Source organism: Micromys minutus (genome assembly GCF_963924665.1).
Source record: "Micromys minutus genome assembly, chromosome: 1".
In the NCBI taxonomy this organism is placed as follows: domain Eukaryota; kingdom Metazoa; phylum Chordata; class Mammalia; order Rodentia; family Muridae; genus Micromys; species Micromys minutus.
The window spans coordinates 256444596-256456388 of NC_137969.1; the positions used below are offsets into that span (position 1 = coordinate 256444596).

Consider the following 11793-nt stretch of genomic DNA (forward strand, 5'->3'; position numbering starts at 1 on the left):
GTGAAAACCACCGAGACTTTGCCCTAAATGTCCTGATTGAGATGCCCCAGCAACACAGCAGATCTTACTAAGCTTTGACTTTGGAAATCTCAGGATATACATTTTTTAAATTAGAGGAGAGTTTTAGAGATTCTCTAGTTTTAAATCTGTGTGTGTAATACATGTGTGTGCCTCTTTATGTGTGTGTGCCTGTGTGCGTTTAATTTGAGAAAAAAAATAACTGTTTCAATAGAAGATTAAAAAAATGACACAAGCACACAAAACATAGTGTGGAATTATTAGATGACAAGACCTTAGAAAAGGGCCTGGATTACATCTGCACCTGACACTACACTTACTCAGATATTCATGTGAGTTCTGCGCCCTCTACAGGTACTGAGCGTTCCTGCAGGAAGGTTTTTGTCTGGGTTTACACTGATGGCCCCTCACTGTGCCTAGTACAGTAATAAATGGCAGTGTCTTCCTCTTTTAAATTGTTCATCTGCAGGTAAACGCTGCTTTTGGAATCATCTCTTGAGATGGTGAATCTGCCTTTCACAGACTCTGAATAGTCTGTGGCATAATTTTTAGATTTGTCTTTAATTATAGCAACCCACTCGAACCTCTTCTCTGGAAACTGGCGAACCCAGTTCATCCAAGCTGTACTGAAAGTGAATCCCGAGGTGGCACAGGAGAGTCTTAGAGAATTCCCAGGCTGCACCAAGCCTCCCCCTGTCTCCACCAGCTGCACTTCACACAGGACATCTGCAAACACAGAGACTCCAGTCAGTAAACTGTCACAACTATCAATTAACCGTCTCATTCAAATCCATTCACACATTTGGTATATCTACTTATGTATCAATTACCTTTCAAAAGTGTAACAAGGAAAACCCAACTCAGGACAAACTCCATGTTGGATATTCTGTGTTCAAGACTGATCACGGAAGGAGAAGACCTGTGAATACAGAGATTGGCGTCTCTTTTAAAAGGTGAGAGTTAGGGGTGATTTTCATGAAAAGAGTGGAACAATATTTGCATGTCTTTCTTCTGTATTATAACCTCAGTTGTGTGAGCCTTGGAAGAAACGTAAATATTTTCAATGCCTAAGAAGAAATATGTAATGAAGTAGCATTTGTACCATCAAAATATAACTAAATTACCTAGGGCACAGGTCATTTTTAGAGACATTTTTCATTATATACCAACAGTATTCTGCTCATTTCAAGTAACGCAATATATTAGAAGACTGATGCATTTGATTAACACTTGTAGTTTATGATATTATGTATCCAAATGAAAACAGAAAAGTAAGAAAAGAAACAAAATTTATTATGAATTTATATTTATTAACAAAGTTGTTTGGCCACCTAACTCTATTTAACATGTAAAAATCTACTGTTGTATTTCCATAAATTATAAAATAAATTAATAGAAAATACTTACAAAAGTATAAAATATGATAATTCAAGGGTACATTGTATAAGGTTCAGAAAATCATGAATGCATATAATAAATTTAAGTAACTCGGATTGGTTGAAGCCTCACCTCTGGTGTATAGTATTTTATGTATGAATCCCAAATATAAGTCTTCAAAAAGAATCTAACTTCATTATATATATATATATATATATATATATATATATATATATATATATATATATATATATATATAATCTGATATTAGTCTTTGGTCAATAACAACCACACTGAAGTTCTGTGTTTACCATTTGGCTCCTCTAATCATGACCTCCTTCCTCCTCCTGTCATGATGTCTTTGATTGTTCCCATAGCTTCTATGTTATTGTTCATGGAAATTCAGAAAAATCACAATTATTCTCATCTACACTGAAATGTCATCTTAGCACATTTCAACATGCCTTTTTGACAATAAAAAAAGACTTTTTTTTCTGAAATGGATTCCATGATAGCAAATATGTTAGCATGTATAGAAACATTTTGTTGACAAAATTATACTAAACGGAAACAAACAGAAATCATTCTAATGAGTAAAAAGACAAACATGTGCACCCTCTCCTCTGTTATTCTCTGTAGAGCTTCTCCTAATTGTTATATCACTCAGACATGTAAAAGACACAAAAATTGATTGGAAATAAGACAAAGTATCCATAGTATTGTGATTTGAGGATAACCTGATGCTTTACTTAAAGTAAGATATGTAATCTAATAGAAAACTCTTGGACCTAAAACAGCTACAACTACTCATGCACTAAAAATGTAACCTAATTGCCCAAGTACACAATGCTTTCCTATTGCAAAGTTACTATTCCCACAGAAGTGGTGTATAATGCTGTTTATATGCATGAAATTCTAGAGAAAGAATTTCAAAGAATTGTTATAACTAGTTCAATCAATTCAAATAATATATGAATATTGTTTAAGACAACAATATTTTCATTAACAGCAACAATTCCAAGGAGATGAATGAAATCTGATCGTAATCAAAGATATGTATGAACAGTCTCATAAAAAATATGCTGAAGTGTAACAAACTGATCAAATGACTGAAGCCATGTGTTAATTCCTACAATTGCACAATAGGCAAGATTTTGGTACAGAGAAACATTGGTTTTAATTGTTCTTGTTCTATATAGATAACTGTGTGGCAAAAATTTGAGAGGAAGAAATAAATTGAAAGAAAGAAAATTTATTTGGAAAAATTTACAGGCATACATATAAATTCAGGATTTCAACTTGGATTACTTCTTATACTTGTAATATAAAATTAACTCAAACAAATCAGTAGAACCCCTCTACTCAAAGAATAAACATGCTAAGAAAGAAATTAGGGGTAAGATAACCTTCATAATAGTCACAAGCAATATGAAATACCTTGGTGTGACCCTAATCAAGCAAGTGAAAGATCAGTATGACAAGAACTTTAAACCTCTGAAGAAGGAAATTTAAGAAGACCTCAGAAGATGGAAAGGTCTTCCATGCTCATGGATTAGAAAGATCAAAAGTGAAAATAGCCATCTTACCAAATCATTCTACAGGTTCTATGCAATCCCATCAAAATTTCAATTCAGTTCTTTATACAGTTGGAATTAGCAATTTGCAAATTCATCTGGAATAACAAGAAAGTTAGAATAGCTTAATTTATTGTCAACAAGAAAATTTCTGCAAATATTACCATACCTGACTTCAAGCTATATTACAAAATAATTAAAAACTGCATGATATCGGTACAGAAATAGGCATAAAGATCAACGGAACAGAATAGAAGATCCAGAAATGAACTTTTACACATATGGTCACTTGAACTTTGAAAAAGGAGCTGAACATCACCAATGGAAAAATGACAGCTTCTTCAACAAATGGTGTTGGTTCCACTGGCATTCAACATGCAGAAGAAGGCAAATCAATCAATTTTCATCTTTTTGTACAAAGCTTAAGTGCAAGTGGATCAAAGATCCCCACATAAAACCAAATACACTGAAACTTTTGGAAAAGAAAGTGGGAAAAAGCTTAGAACACATAGGAACCAAAAAAAATTTGCTGAATTAACACCAATGGCTTATGCACTAAGATCAAAAATCAATAAATGGGACTTCATGGGATTGTGAAGTTTCTGGAAGGCTAAAGATACTGTCAAGTAAACACAACAGCAGCCAACAGGCTTGGAAAAAAAATCTTTACCAATATCACATCTGATAGAAGTCTAATATCCAGTATATACAAAGAACTCAAGAAGTTAGATTCCACAGAATCAAGCAGTATTATTAAGAATGTGGTACAGAGCTAAACAAACAAGCAAAAAAAAAAAAAAAAAAAAAAAAAAAAAAAAAAAAACTCAACTGAAGAAAATTGAATGTCTGAGAAGGACCTAAGGAAATACTCAACATCCATATTCATCAGGAAAATGCAAGTCCAAACAACCCTAAATATCCACCTCACTCCAGTCAGAATGGTTAAGATCAAAAATTCAGATGAGAGCAGATGCTTTCCAGGGTGCAGAGAAAGAGGAACACTCCTCCACTGTTGTGGGGTTGTAAGGTGATACAACTGCTCTGGATATCAATCTGGTGGTTCATCTGAAAATTGGCATAGTGTCCCGCGCAACCTTCTCGCCTGCAAGAACGACGCGGCACATGAAATAGGATTCTTCTGCGGTAAACTTTAATGCTTTCGAGAGGCAGAGCATAAGCATACATCAAGTAGAAGTGAAGACCATGAACTATCTAGCCCGTCCCCTTATAAAGGGATCAGTCCTTGCCTTGGACGTGGAGCCCCCCTGATTGGTTGAAACTCATCAGGCCCTATGACGTCACGGGAGAGGCAGAGCTCAAGGAGTGGAAAGTTACCCAGCACGTGTGCACATGACTTGTTTACTGCTAACTCCAGCCGGATGTCAGCGCCATCTTGTAATGGAGAATGTGCAGGCGGCGCCCCACATCGTCCCCTTTCTTTTATTCTTTAAGCAAAGTAGGACCCCCATATTAGGAGGGCAGAGATAGAAGTCAAATCCTCATTAAGGTGTATAAAGACCATGTACAGGAGTAACCGCTAGGCTTTTTGTAGCCCGTAGTACTCTTGACCTGTCACTCTGCCGTTTTTATGAGGGAGGGACACTGGGGAAGGCAACCCTCATGCCAGATGACATATCTCCCAGAGATACCCCGAGACAAGGGGCTCTCAGTGCGATGCTTTGCTCTGCATCCCTCATGGGCTGCTCAAACCAGACACTCTAATCCTGTGCAATGAACCAAAGTTCTAGGAGTGCAAGTGCTGACTGGCCGGCGACCTACTGCTTAAGCATAGACAACCAGATATCGGCTGATGCTGCATGTTCTAGAGTGACAGGCGCTTGGGCTGTAACCACCTTGTCTCTCTTTTTGTTTGGGCCTTGAGCTTACAAACCAGCCAGAGAAGCAACGCAAGTCCGCAGCAAAGGATTGCTCCAAAGAGTCCACCCCCATCCAAGTTAATATCGGTGGTGAAAAGCTTAGGGAAGACTGTAGCATCATGTTCCACTGGAATTGGTTTCGGGAATGCCGACAGAATCGCCCATCTCGTCTCTCCTCTGACTCTCTGGTTCCAAAGCATCAGGAGCAGGGCTGTCATCGGGAGTCTCCACCATTTTTCGAGTGAGCCTCTCGGGGACCCAGAAGGGATTATTTTCATCCTGAGGGAAAACACAAACAGCTCCCCTGGATCTTATCAACACAAGATCCGGTCCTTTCCATTTATTAGTTATGTCATCTTTCCATTTCACCATCTCTCTTGGTTTGTCCATAGGTAGGCAATGCCTTTCAGCCGCTGTATGGCTGTGGTCATCAAGATTTAAAAAATTTAAGGTGAATAGTGCCATGGATACTGTGGTCCTAGGCACAGGGGGCAAAGCCTGCATAATTTCCCTGTTTTTGTTTTATTAGATATGATTTAAGGGTGCGGTGAGCACGTTCCACAATACCTTGTCCTTGTGGATTATATGGCAAGCCTGTAAGATGAGTCACAGCCATCTGGCTAAAAAATTGTTGAAATTTTTGTGAGGTATAGGCCACGTTGTATAGGGCCAAGCAAATGCATTTGTTCATTGATGGCTCTCAATTCATGCAACAATCACCATTTTCCTGATTTCTTTTTAATCACAAAAATGGGGGTATTCCAAGGTGAAGTAGAGGGTTCTACATGACCCAATTATAGTTGTTCTCTAACTAATTGGGTAACAGCTTCTAATTTTTCGGAGGTAAGGGGCCATTGAGGAACCCATACCGGATCCTCCGTTTTCTATGGTATGGGCCGTACTGCCTCAATGGCGCTTAGGAAAAGCCCAGACCCTGCCTTTCTTTGTTGGGGTTAGGCGAGACAGGCTCTAGGGGTCCTTGTTCATAGTGTCCCAAGCCTTTTCCCTCTTTAAAACAGATCTGTCTATCAGGGGCTTGTGGAGGGCCCCTCTGGGACTGCAAAATGGCTGCCATGAGACCTGCATTAGTGAGTGGCTCTCCCAGTTCTCTACAGACTCGAAGCCAATCTTGAAGACCTTTGCCCTTTCTAGGGGCGATAGCGGCTCAACATTCTTTGGTGGCCTGCTCAAAAATAAGCTGTTCAATAAGAGAAGCAGCCTGTTCGGGATCCCCGAAGATCCGACCTGCCGCCTCGGTCATGCGGGCTACAAAATCTGAAAAAGGCTCTTGAGGTCCATGAATGATTTTTGTAAGCTGATTATCAGCCCCTCCCTTTTTTGAAAGTGCCTTCCAGGCCTTAATGGCTGTGCTTGATACTTGGGCGTAGGCACCCCAATGATAAGCTGTCTGATCTGCTGCATAGCGACCTTGGCCAGTCAGCAGATCAAATGTCCATTCTTGTTGTTCAGGAGTCAAAGCCATAGCATTGGCTCTTGCTTGGATTTGGGCAGCCTCATACCAAAGAGCCTTCCACTTCATATACTGTCCCATGCTCGGTAGAGCAGCCTTGGCAATTGTCTGCCAATCAGAGGGAGTTAAGGCAGAGATAGCCAGTCTGTCAAGATGAGCGATAGTAAAGTTGGCAGTTACCCCGTATTTTCTGACTGACTCTGCCAATTCTTTTATTTGATTATATTCTACGGGGGCATGAACGCGGCCACCCTCGGCTGTCTCAAACACAGGGAAAGCAAGACACATCTGCCTTCTCACCCTTTCCGGGAGGAACGAGAAAGATTTTACAGGTGTGTGTGCTGCATAAGGAGGGGGGGGCATGGGTAAAGGAGGCGCTGTCTGGACAATTGGGGACAAGCGCATGGGCCTGCACTGCTCATCAGGATAATATCTTTTTTCCTCATATCTAGCTGCTTCTTCATCTATCTCTGCTTCTTCTTCTGGGTCTAAGCCTTCTCGCTCATCATCATCTGAAGTCTCAGGGCGATCAATGTTAAGAGCCTCAAAGTCTTCTATAGGGTACAAGCTGACTCCCCTTTTCTTAATATTAGAGGGCATAAGGGAATGAAAATCTGAAGGTTTGTGGGTAACAACTCTCCCGCTGTACAACGTACCTGGAGGTCCTTTTTCCTTGGGGGGGGGATATTTTTTCTGGCGCGCGCCCACCCTCTCACTCTGTTCGGCTTCTGATATTCTATCCTGGACTTCACTCAATACCTCTTGCCCCGCAGTGACAGTGGGCCTACAACTCTTATCTTTTAAACAATTTTGTACCATCCTCCAAATGGCCATGGTCCTGGGCCCGAGGTCTCCGGCAGTCTGCGCACAGTCTAATTCTCTACCCAATTTTTACCATGAGGCTGGTGAGAGAGACCCAGAGACCGCAAACCAAGGGGCAGCACGCTCTACCTCTTTTACAAAAGGCTGCAAGATGCGGGTGGGCAATTCTAAATCTCTCTGCTTAAGAATTGACTGCAGGGCTGTAACGGTCGAGTGTGAAGAGCCCATCACAGCGATGTAATGCCCGCAGCTTATTTGCGTGGCGGCACAAAGTGAAACTGAAAGGCAAGTCTCAGCGTGTTCCGCTTTTTTTTATCTACAAAGACTTAAGGAACGCAAGTGTGCCCTGGCTTATCTACGTCCGACTTAAGCACAAAATTAACACCAGCCCCGTTGGACACAAGAGGAAATTAAGAGGAAGAGAATAAAAACTGCACTGACAAAGACCAGAGCCTCTACGGACCCTTCCCAGGCTGTGGAAGATTTAAACCAAATTTAAAGAAAGATCCAGGGTCAGACATACCTTGCCGAACTTATCTCCCCACAGTTCTGTATCCTCCCTGCCCGGAGACAGGGGGCCTTCGCTGGTGCAGACGATGGAGTGGTCGAGTTCCCGGGTTCAGGCACCAGATGTCCCGCGCAACCGTCTCGCCTGCAAGAACGACGCGGCACACGAAATAGGATTTTTCTGTGGTAAACTTTAATGCTCTCGAGAGGCAGAGCATAAGCATACATCAAGTAGAAGCAAAGACCATGAACTATCTAGCCCGTCCCCTTATAAAGGGATCAGTCCTTGCCTTGGACGTGGAGCCCCCCTGATTGGTTGAAACTCATCAGGCCCTATGACGCCACGGGAGAGGCAGAGCTCAAGGAGTGGAAAGTTACCCAGCACGGGCGCACATGACTTGTTTACTGCTAACTCCAGCCGGATGTCAGCGCCATCTTGTAATGGAGAATGTGCAGGCGGCGCCCCACAGCATAGTACTACGTGAAGACCCAGTTATTCTCAAGAGCTAAGATGGCAACCTTGTGGCAATCCTTGGTATTTATAATTTATCATGGTTAATCTTTATACATGAATAAAAATTTACTATTTCCATGATATGTTTTGTTTTACATGTACATCGTGCTCATTATAACTAGTAAGTTTCCATTGCGTACTATCAAACCTTTAAAAAAATCAAGTAGCATCTAAAATTATATTTATATAGTTTTATATATTTTTAAAATATCTATACACTTATCTCTTTTTTAAATAAATTTGTTTAATTTTTAAAAAGAACATAATTAAGTAAAATACAAAGAATAACTTTATCCTTTACTGTGTACATAGTCTTAATATAAGAAGATGTTTTTAGCAAGAGAAGCACCTAATCAATGGTGTTCAAGAGGACAAAATTCAGTATCTGACAGGTAATTTTAGATTGAGAGTCCACATATCTGACAAAGACATGGACACTGAACTCTCCTGCTCACAGCTCAGTGGAAGACTCACCTGTCAGTCTTCCGAAAATGATACAAAATGGTGGAACAGAACATATTAATTCATTCATCTATAGAATACTAATATTTAGATTTATCAGACAGATTCATACTTTCAGCATATATATTCAGTTTATAATGGTGTTTGCGTCAGGAAACAGAAGAAAAGGTCAGGAAAACTTGGAAAAAATATTTTCAACAAACTTCCTCAAATCTCCACAGGAGATAAAACATGAGCCTCAGCTGAATTAACTAATGTTTCTCTTATCAGTTTTGATAATACAGGTTACATGCTTTTCTAGAAAAAAAAATGTCATATATATATATATATATAGATAGATAGATAGATAGATAGATAGATAGGTAGATAGATAGATAGATAGATAGATAGATATATGAATGATGCAGACAAAGATTATGGCAGAGACTCATAGTCTTTCACATATAGTTGAGGATGCTTGAAGCTAACCTTCAGACTGAACACAGGGTTCCCAATTAAGGTGCTAGAAAAAGGAATGAAGGGGCTGAAAGGGTTTGCAACCTTATGGGAAGACTATCCAAGCAAACCCTCCAAAACTCCCAGAGACTAAAAGAGCAACCCATGAGCATACTTGTGGAGAACCATTGATCCAGTTACATGTGTACCAAAAAAATAGCATTGTCTAGAATCAATGGGAAAAGAGACATTTGTTCCAGTGAAGCGAAATTTTCCCAATGTAAGGGAAAGTCAAGACACCAAGGTGAATCAGCTAAAATAAAATTGAGGCATATTTGATACCTCTCTCTCTCTCTCTCTCTCTCTCTCTCTCTCTCTCTCTCTCTCTCTCTCTGTATCTCTGTCTGTGTCTGTGTTCTATGTGTGTCTATATATACTATGTGTGTGCATGTGTATATGTCTGTGTATGTGTTTACATTAAGGAAAAAAAATCAACTGTTTCACAGAAGCTACAATATGTCATCTTCCCCTCATTATTAGAACAATTTAGTCTCAGGTTCTAGGTCACCTGGGCAGTGGCAGAAATGGCACAAATCTCATTGAATAATCCTGGTATAGAGTCAGTTATTGGTTGTTTACTTTAATAAAATGCACACTGCATGGTACCAAAGAAGAAAAGTAAAAACCAATATTGATAGATAATATGCACATTCTATAAAGTATATTCTATAAAATACTCCTAGCAATTTTAAACTTTTTGTGTGTATTTATTATTAGTGTGGTGTAGGTTGTATTTTATGTAGTACTCCTGTACATAGGATCACTATTTTTTAAACATTTCCAAGCCGTAAAATACAAGTCTGCGCATTACCAAAAGTGGAGAAAAATAAAGAGCCTCTACACTAGGGCACTGTTAGGATGTCCTTTCTTTTTTTCAGTCCTGTCCCCTCTTCAGAATATGAAACTTCAATGCAGACAGGTGATGTAACTCAGCATGAAGAAAATGAATTTTTTTCATGAGTTAAGATAATCAGATTCTAGTTTTCTAGTTTTCCAATACTAAAATTTATTACACTGTGAGATAAATTGTGTTCATGGTGATTGAAAGTGTATTTGAATTGTGATTTCTGTTTCTGTAATTTTCGCAGGAGAATTACAGATTCTACAAGCAAACGTCTCTTTCTCATCTTGAAACTTGTGTCCTTCTATGTGAGTGTTCTAACTTCCATAGGGAATGGCCTTCTGAGTCTGATATGTGACAAGATGTATACAAAATTTCTGACTAAAGTAATGAAACACATTTGAGAAATCCTCTTCACTTGCACTGCAGGGTCTGCAGAACTAATATATTTTCTTTTCTTTTTCTTTTTCTATTTCATGGTAAATATATTTGTCAGTGCCATTGATTGCATGAACTTCATGTAATTTGAAAATCAGAATATACCAGAATCCTAGACTCTTTTCCACCTGAAGCAACAGAGAATCTGGGGCATAGGACTAGTAAACTTGCACCATTAGTATCCAGAGCACAGAGAGTGCTTGGCGGTGCTTGTAGAAATGGATCCTTTCAGGTCCACAGTAAGGGCCAGGCCTCTGTCAGAGAGAATCAGGATCTGCCTTAAAAGGCTGTGCTTGAAGATCAGCACTACAGGCATATTTGCACCTGGACCAGAGGTGAGCCTTACACACAGGATAAGGGAGGGCACTCTGGGAGTTCTCAGAGAGCAGAGAGTGTTGTGCTCTCTGAAAAAGATCCCTTTGACCTAAAGGAAGAGCTAGGTCCCTGTCAGTAGTACTTAAGACCTGTGAGCAGAAGGCAGAACTCCCAGAACAGCCTCAAAAAGGCTCCCACACATGAAACCACAAAGATAAAGCTGAGTTAATGCCACCAGAACTCACTGCTTGCCAATAAAAAGCCTACCACTCAGAATCATTTTTTTTTTCTGAGCCTATGAGTCCTCAGATCTATAGGAGAGACAGGTGCCAGTTGTTGACAACAAGACTACATATAATCACAGATAACAAGATGGCAAGAAGAAAGTGAAAGAACTTAAGAAATGGAAACCAAGACACCTTGCAACATCAAAATCCATCTCTCCAAACACAGCAAGTAATGGATTGCCAAACACTCCAGAAAAATAAGAATCAGACTTGAAATCATACTGCACCATGAAGTTGGAGTTCTTTGAGAAGCATCTGAATAACTATAGTAAGCAAGTACAGGAAAACACAGGTAAACAAATAGAAGCTCTTAAAGAGGAAACACAAAAATCACTCAAAGAATTACAGGAAAACACAACCAAACAGGAGAAGGAATTGAACATTGAAATAGAAACAATAGAGATAATACAAAATGAGACAACCCTGGAGATACAAAACACAAAAAAGAAGTCAGGAGTTCCAAATGCAAGCAATACCAACAGACTACAAGAGATGAAGAAAAGAATCTCAGGGGCCAAAGATAACAGAGAAAGCATACACAAAACAGTCAGAGAAGATGCAAAATCCAAAAAAAAAAAAAAATCTTAATCCAATATGTCCAGGAGATCCAAGACATATTAGAAGACCAAACCTAAGGATAATAGGAATAGAAGAAGGCAAAAAATATAAACTAAAAGACACAGTCAATATATTCAAGCAAATTATAGAATAAAACTTACCTACCCTTGACAATGAGATAAACATGAGCATAAAAGGAGCCTACAGAAGTCCAAATAGATTGGATCTGAAAAGAAG

General features: G+C 39.4%; 1 gene segment (V, D, J or C); it reads right to left on the reverse strand.

Annotated features, from left to right (window-relative positions):
- Positions 1–409: 409 nt before the first annotated feature.
- LOC308418346 (Ig heavy chain V-III region ABE-47N-like) lies at positions 410–802 on the reverse strand. The segment is given in 1 exon: positions 410–802.
- Positions 803–11793: the final 10991 nt, after the last annotated feature.